This window comes from Herpailurus yagouaroundi, unplaced genomic scaffold (genome assembly GCF_014898765.1).
Source record: "Herpailurus yagouaroundi ecotype Mexico unplaced genomic scaffold, PumYag 139, whole genome shotgun sequence".
Lineage (NCBI taxonomy): Eukaryota > Metazoa > Chordata > Mammalia > Carnivora > Felidae > Herpailurus > Herpailurus yagouaroundi.
Genome location: NW_024412394.1, coordinates 32,172,801 through 32,181,125, shown reverse-complemented (window position 1 = coordinate 32,181,125; position 8,325 = coordinate 32,172,801).

The following is an 8,325-nucleotide window of genomic DNA, read 5'->3' as shown; positions in this document are numbered from 1 at the left end:
CAATGATTAGTACATAAGAGCAGCTGAGAAGTCCTTCTTGGCTGAGGCACAGTAGGAGGGTGGGTATGGGATGTATAGGGAGGACCAATCCTGGTGAAATGTCAAATGTCAGGCTGAAGTGTGAATAAGAAAGAATGAGGAACCATTGAAGATTTTAAGGAAAGAATCACATTCAGTAACTGCCATTCTAGAAGATTCATCTGGCAGCAGGATAGTGTATGACTTGGAGAGAAGAGCAAGCGGAAGCAGGGAGAGTAGTTAGGAGGATTGAAAGCAGATCCTAGATGAGCATGTCTCCTTCACAAGTTGCCCTTTTGTTTTTCTTAACTTCGAAACTTCTTGAAAGAGCTGTGTTCACCTACTGTCTTTGCAATTTCATTTCTGACTCATTACCTCACTGAAATGGTTCTGACGAAGATTACCAATGACTTGACTGCTAAATGGAAAGGTCTCTTTTCCATCATTATTTTCTTTTACCTACTCTGTAGTGTTTAGAAATGCTGACTTCTCTCTTCATCCTTAAATATTTTTCTGTTGGATTTTTATAACATTGTTCATTTTTCTCTCTCCTCATACTTTTGATTACTTTTAAGGATCTTTTAATGATTCCTTTTACTCTGTCAACACCTTATATATTGTGAGCATCTGGAATTTCATTCTTAATCTTCTTACATCTCACTTGTGAACCATCCACACCACTGCCAACTTCTAACTCATGGGCTTCTATAACTTTGCTTATTGTCTGTGGCAAATCCCAGAGTCACAGCTTATGTTCACATGGTTCTCCCAAACTACAGACTTATGTTCCATTGCCTTTTGGACATCTCCACTTGAATGACCCATAAACATTTCAAAATCAACATGTTTAAAACTAAGCTCAATATACCCCTTCCAAAGCCTGCCTTTCCATCTCCATTGCCTATCTCAGTTAATGAGTTTGCTTTCCAATTATCTGGCTAGGCTAAATCTATCCATGCTTCTCCATTAATATTCACATGTGGCTTATTTTGTCTTGTCTTGCTGGTTCTTCATCTTCTCTGTACCCCATTGCCCCTGCCTTTATTCAGGTCCATGTAGTTTTCCACTTAGACTCTTTCTAACTCATCCCATTCCATTCAGTCTCTCTCTACTTTAGTCTAATCCTCCACACCGTCATCAGCCATATTTTTCTAAAACGTATCTATACACCTCTATAGTTCTCTTCTGATTGAAAATAGCTCCCACTCTCTTTGGTGTTAGGAAAGAATCCAAAATTCCCATTATGGCATTCAAGGGATATTTTGGCCTTAAACAATTTTTCCAAGCTTCTCTCTCAACATTGCTCAAACACTTAGTCTCTGCTTCATTTAGGCTAAATGATGATGGGAACACAATCCTCCATTTCCTGTCTCTGTAGTTTTGCACATTTCATTCCTTTCACATTCCTCCTGAATTCTTCACCTAAGAAACTTATTCTCTTGTCAAAGGACAACTCAAATCACCTCAGAGACTGGCTTATTAATGCTAGACCTGAGGGCATCATTATCATAGATTTGGAGTCTGCTCCTCAGTTTAGCAGGACAGAAATCTTAAATTTTCTGAGCATTCAGATCCAAGTAGATTGATTCATATCAGTTAGACTCATGACATTCACATAAATATAACACTGAGCCTGTTTATTAACTTACACTGAAAGCATAACTATCAGAACTTAAATTTCATAATCACTAGTATGAGAACTTGCTTCTCATAGGAAAATCTCCATGGGAAGCTACATTATAATTAGGTTGTTATTGAGCATTGAATTGGTGCAAGAAGATTAAGGTGGGTGATCATAACGGCTGTTGCCAAGACAGACTGATGCATCTGTCTGTGTTATAAGGATATATGTGCCAAGAAGCCAGACTGAATGTGGAAACATGGCCAACGTTTTGCCTATCTGGGATAATTCTAGAGAGACTAGGAAAGCTATTGCTCCCTTTTTTAGACTGCAGAGCACACTATGTTCCTTTTGGTCACACAGCCTTTCTCTATAGCTGTGGAACTTGAACATCTCAAGCATTTTTATCTGTGATTATAAATGTAGCCCTTGTAATTGTGATGTCTCTGATGGATTCTCCTGCCTGTGCCCTGCCAAGGAACTTCCAAGAATGCTTGCTTGGGTTTATGCATAAGCCTTGATCATCCTTCTATGCCATAACCAACTGTATAACCTTTAAATCTTGGTATTTCTAAAAGGGCCATCTCCAATTTGGAGTTCTGTTTTCCATGTACGGATGAGATTATATATCTACCACCTAATAACTACAGTCATCATCCTTTCTTGCCTGTAGTATAGCATCTTAAAGGTCTCCCTTAGTCCACGCTTGCCCTCCTATAATCTATCCTCCATATAGCTGAGTATTGTTCAAAATCATGTCACTCCTTTGTCCAAATCCTTCCAATAGCTTTACACATCACCCAGAGAAAGATTTTGTCTTCCGTTATTCTCTCCCTGGATGACTCACCTCCAGCCCCACTGGCCTTCCCACTCTTCTGTGAATAGACCAGGTACCTGGCCTCCTTGCACCTTGTACTTGTTCTTTCCTCAGCCTGGCTCTCTCTTCTGCTGATAGCTTCTTGGCCGTCCCTGCTCACTACATTTAAAATAGAAACCCTCTTCTCTATTTCCCTTTCCTTCCTTGCTCTTACACCATTTAATCCACTGTGTATTTGTTTGTCTGTCATCTCCATCTTGCTACTGGATGGTAAACTCCACAAGGGTTGAGGCTTTGTTCCTTTCATTTTCTGCTGTGTTTCCCAGGAGAACTGGGCAGTGCAGGGCCTGCCATGGAGTAGGTGCCCCATGAGCATTTGTGGAATAAATGAATCCAAAGTCTTTCCCTTCACTTTTTTCATGGAGATGCAGCTATTTAAAAGTAATCATAGGTATGTGTCTTTATATTCCTCCCCCCTTATTTTTTCCAGGAGGAAAAACTTGTTAAGGCAATAGAGAAAGTATTTGTTTTTGGTTTCTGTATTAATCAGAGTTCTCTAGAGAAACAGAACAAATATGATGTGTAAATATATGCATATGCATATGTATATGTATATGTATATGTATATGTATATGTATATGTACATATATATATATATGGAGAGAGAGACAGAGAGACAGAAACGGAGAAAGAGACAGAGAAAGATTTGAAGGAATTGGATCACATGATTGTAGGGGCTGGGGAGTCCAAATCTGCAGGATAGACCAGCAGGCTAGAAACCCAGGTAAGAGTTCATGCTGCAGCCTGAGTTCAAAGGTAGACTGCAGAATTACCTCTTCCTCTGATGAACCTCAGTCTGTTTTCTCTTAAAGGCTTCAAATGATTGGATGAGGCCCACCCACATTATAGAGGATAATTTGCTTTACTCTAAGTCTTCTGCTATAAATGTTAATATCTAAAAAAATGACTTTACAGCAATATCCAGACTGGGACTTGACCAAATGTATGGATGCCACAGCATCCTGTGGATGCATCCTGTGATGACAGTTCCTCACTTCTGGTTTTTCTGGCTACTGCATTCACTTGGGATCTACTGAGAGCCATGTTTATGCAGCTAAATATTGCTGGTAATTTGTGTTGAATCTCATGGTTGCTTTTATTTTTCCACATCAGCATAAAATTTGTTAGTTTACTAGTTTACTAGTTTATTGCTAATTTGCTCCTACCTTAGCTTATCCAGTCTTTTCTGATGAATAGCTTATTATAGTTCCCCTAGTAATGAATTTATAACTCAAAGCATCTTCTAAATTGATTTTGATACAGATTACTTTTTGAAAAGATAGACTGTTAAAATACACAAAAACAAATTTTTAGGTTTGAAAAAGACACTCAAAGTTATTTCACCAAAAGTTACCCGAGGTTTAAAAAGAACAACAAAAAGGTATTTTGGACATGATTTGAAATCAGAAATTTATTCTATACTATTTTCTAGTCTTCAATAATACACTTTTATTTTCTGAAATACTGTTCATGCCATCATTATTCTTGAAAACTACTTTTACCCAAGCAGTTATTGGTTGTAAACTCCTTTGATTACAGCCTCGTGGATGCCAGGATCACGAGTTCAATTCTCTCAGAATCTAGTGATGTCTACTTGCTTTGGGGCCTGCAGCACAGCTTTTGGGGCCATCCCCAGCTGTTGTGCAGATGTGTGGTTTGGGCCTACGGGCACTAAGAGAATGGACGGATGTGTGAAAAGCTGTAGTTATTAATGGGAAGTCCATTGAAAGTCCATCACCCTATTCACTGTGATTCAGTGGTGTACACAAAAACACACAGAAAAAGAGAGAGAGAGAGAGAGAGAGAGAGAGAGAGAGAGAGTGTTTAAAAAAAATTGCCTTTATTTATTTGCATTTTCCATCCTCAAAAACAGAAGGAAAGACTACCAAGGGAAAATTTTTTTAATGCTCCTCCTAGACATTCTGAAAACTTCCCTAACATTCCATGTACTTTTTCAGATGGTGTTTTATGTTAGCCAGAAAAGCATGATCTCATCTCTCAGATTTTCCTTTTAAACACCTTTAGAGAGGTAGGTAAGATGTTTGTAAAGCTAATGAAAATAAATATGACTTTATCTTTTGCTTCTAGAACACTTTAGATTAGGTCATGCTTTTGGAATACTTTGAGATATCTGGCACCCAAGCAAGTAAATTTCTCACTACTTTCTTTCCTTATCTTCTGTCTTTTTTTTTCTTTTTTTAAATCATGTTTTGAAAGTGTGATTAGTATTCTGACAAGGGATTGGGGAAATTTTTGGTTTGGTGGTAAGAAATCTCAGTTACGTGTTGAATAACAAGGTGGTTTGAACAGGGTGATTAAAAAATGACAAGATGGATAATTATTTGATATTTCAACTTTAGGTTGTGCTCTTAACAATTCTTAGAACAGCTTACCTGTCATCCATTGCTTTCTGTTTGTCCACTACTAACTCATTTCAATAGAAGCATAAAGCATTAAGGGTTTGAAGTGAGGGTCCTTAATTAGTCCTGCTGCTTTAGTGGATCTCTTTCCAGCTTTTTCATGGGGACATCTTTTCAGATTTTATCAAGGTTGGGTGAGAATGAATTTAGAGCAATTCATCTTTTGTTGAGAACTGACGCAGCGTGCCAATTTAGTGGTAGTAGATCTTATTCCTTCCCACTTCAATGAAAAAACTGATTAGAGGGACTTATAAAAAAGCTTTATGTAGAATTTGGTAGTATGAATTTGTAAGCCTTTAGCCACGATTTCCGTAGATTCACACAGTGGCAAACTGGCCAACATTACACCTTGTCCTTGGCAACTATTTTCACATTAGCATAATTCTTATGATGTTATTTTTTTCTTTTTTCATTTTAAAGCCTTTCTTCATATTTTCCTTATATAATTAGAAAACACATTTAATTATAGAAGCAATTTATGTATATACTCTTGCTGTAAAAAAAAAAAAAAAAAAAAAAGCAGACATTCTAGATTAAGCCCAAGTTCCCTCTGACCACTTCTGGTCCCTGATGGTCTCTCCAAAGGCAATAACTGGTATTACCAGTTGGTATGCCTTCTTGCAAGCCTTTCTTTATGAATTTATATACATATATGTATAGGGTATACACAGGAATATAGTATGGGTGGGAATATACAGTTAAAAATGTATCACATTGTCCTTGTTTCTATTTCAGGTCTTTTGGTGCCCAGAATATTTATTATTTGAATTTTGCTCCACTTGATTAAATTTATCTGTGGACTTTGTCACATTGCAGGCTTCCTTTTCCTTATCAGGTTCTTGCATATTTCTAGTGATATCCCTACATATTTTCTTTTTATTTTGGCCCTATGGTATAGCAGAATGTGATAAAACACTTGTAACTCTCATACACTGCATCTTATCACCAAACATATTCTAATCTCAGCTAGCAAACTAGGGCTGCATCAAATAAAATTGGCCAGAAAAAAATGCCTTTTCTTAAAGTTTTCACTCTTGGTTTGGTGGCTATCAGGAAAGTTTTAAGTGGCACAGAATACCAGTTAAGGGTTTTTGGAAAAAGGAGCTGTAATTTTTAACCTTTACTTTCCTAGAAACATAGAGGGTTACCGTGGTAGTGAAGTGATCTTGGAAGACTCATACTCTGAGACAGAATTATCCTTTCTCTGAAATGGAGAAGATAGATCAGTTGGTGAGCAATATCTCACCAGTGGCCACCCTGTAGCCAGGGCTTGCATTAGATTTATTCTTGAAAAAAGTTAAGTGAAAGCCAACTATGTGTCAATAACATCATATTTTAAGTGGAGGAAGGGAGTGTCTCAGCCAGGAATTCTAGTTGGAAGATAGCCACCCAAACTATAGGATTCCTGAATTCTGAGTCTGTATGCTTTCTTTCAGTTCCAGAACTTACACCACAAATGGGTTCTCTTTTGTCTTGGTTCTATCAATCGTCTGCCAATAAATTAGCCAGTCCTGGGCAATCTTGGTGCGATCTCATGTGTCTTGGGGTTAGGGAATGAAATGACATGGTACAAACATGGATGTCTGGTTGGTTTCTTGGGTGGGATTATAGGTGAAGGTAGTCTGAAGAGACAGAGGCTGTGATTGTGAGGCAGATACCCCTAGATATGTCTGCCACTAGGAGCACATGCAACTATTTAAATGAAAAGCCTTTTGGTGATTATGGCCAAGTAGTTTATTCATTTTTTTTCTTAGAAAAATTCTCTGCATATAGCACAACAAATACAATAAAGTACGTGTCATTTCCAGTAGAGGCATGGTGTAATTAAAATTATTGGAATGCAGTCTGATGTAGTGATGGAAAATTTTAATTTTTCTCCAGAGGAGAAAAATGAGAAACAGAGTGTTTCTCTTATTTTAATTTCAATCCTGTTAGGAAATTTACATTTGCTCTTCTGTTTTCCAAAAATACAAGTACAAATTATATTTTACAATGTAAGACCATTTCATAAATGTAACTCTTTGCTTTCTGTTGCCCATATCTGATACTGCAGCAAGATATCCTGGTTCTACTTCTAAAATACATCCTGAATCTAATCACTTTTACCATATTTGTTGACCACGGTTTTTTGTTTGTTTGTTTGTTTTCTTAAAATCCTCTAACATCTAGTCCCTCAATTAGACTAATGCCAAACTCCTTATCATGGCCAAGAAGCCTTCATGATCTGACATTACCTGTTCCCCAGATTTTATCACCACCTGTCTCACTGCCATCTACTATGTCCCAACCTCTGTAGCCATCTGCCTCTTCCTGCAATAGCTACGCTTGTTCTCATCTCCATGTGTTCTCACTTGCTTTGTTTGTTCCCTCTGCCTGGCACTCTTTCCTCAGATCGTGACATAGTTGGCTCCTTCTCATCTTTTTTGGCATAAGTGCAAATGTCACCCTTGCGGAGAGATTTTGTTTGACTCTCTGAGCCAAAGTAGCCTCTCGTCACCACAACTCTTTATTTCATCACCCTTTTGAATTCTCTTCTAGCTTTTTTTCACCATCAAAAATGAGCTTATTTTATTTTTAGGTTCCTGTATTTCTTATCTGTGTCTATCTACTGCAAGGAAGGTCCCCAAGTGCAGGAATTTTTATTGTTCGTTGATGTATTGTCAGTGCCTAGGGTATTATCTAACATATGATCATCACTCTAAATATTTTTGAACGAATGAATGAATAAAGGAAAGAACAAATGAATGAATACTGTCATGCTTCATATTCTGTTATGTTTCTTGCAGTTTTATGCATAGTTGTATTAAGATATTGGGTGGGCACAAATTTTGAAATACAAGGTCTTATTGTCCCTGGACCTCCTCAGTGTTATCATCACAAATCTAAATCCTGTCTATATGTCTACAGACACATATATTAAATCTTCACTGGGAAATTTAATATGATCCTCCCATCTCCAGAGGACACAACAAAGAGGCCAGCAAAATTGTCCTTGAAGCCAGACATCTTGGTTTGAATCCAAGTTCAGTAGTTTAGTAACTTTGCCACCTTAGGCCTGTGGCTTATCAGATGTAAATGCCTGATACAATGTGCAATAATGGTTGTAGTTGTTGTCCTCACCACAATGTATATCACTTTTTAAAAAATCTTTATTTATTTTTGAGAGAGAGACAGAGTGTGAGTGGGGGAGGAACAGAGAGAAAGGGAGAGACAGAATCTGAAACAGGCTCCAGGGTCCAAGCTGTCAGCGCAGTGCCTGATGCAAGGGTCGAACTCACAAACCGTGAGATCATGACCCGAGCTGAAGTTGGCCGCTTAACCAACTGAGCCACCCAGGCACCCCTGTATATCACTTTTATAAATGAATTCATGGAACATTTTTGTGTGTC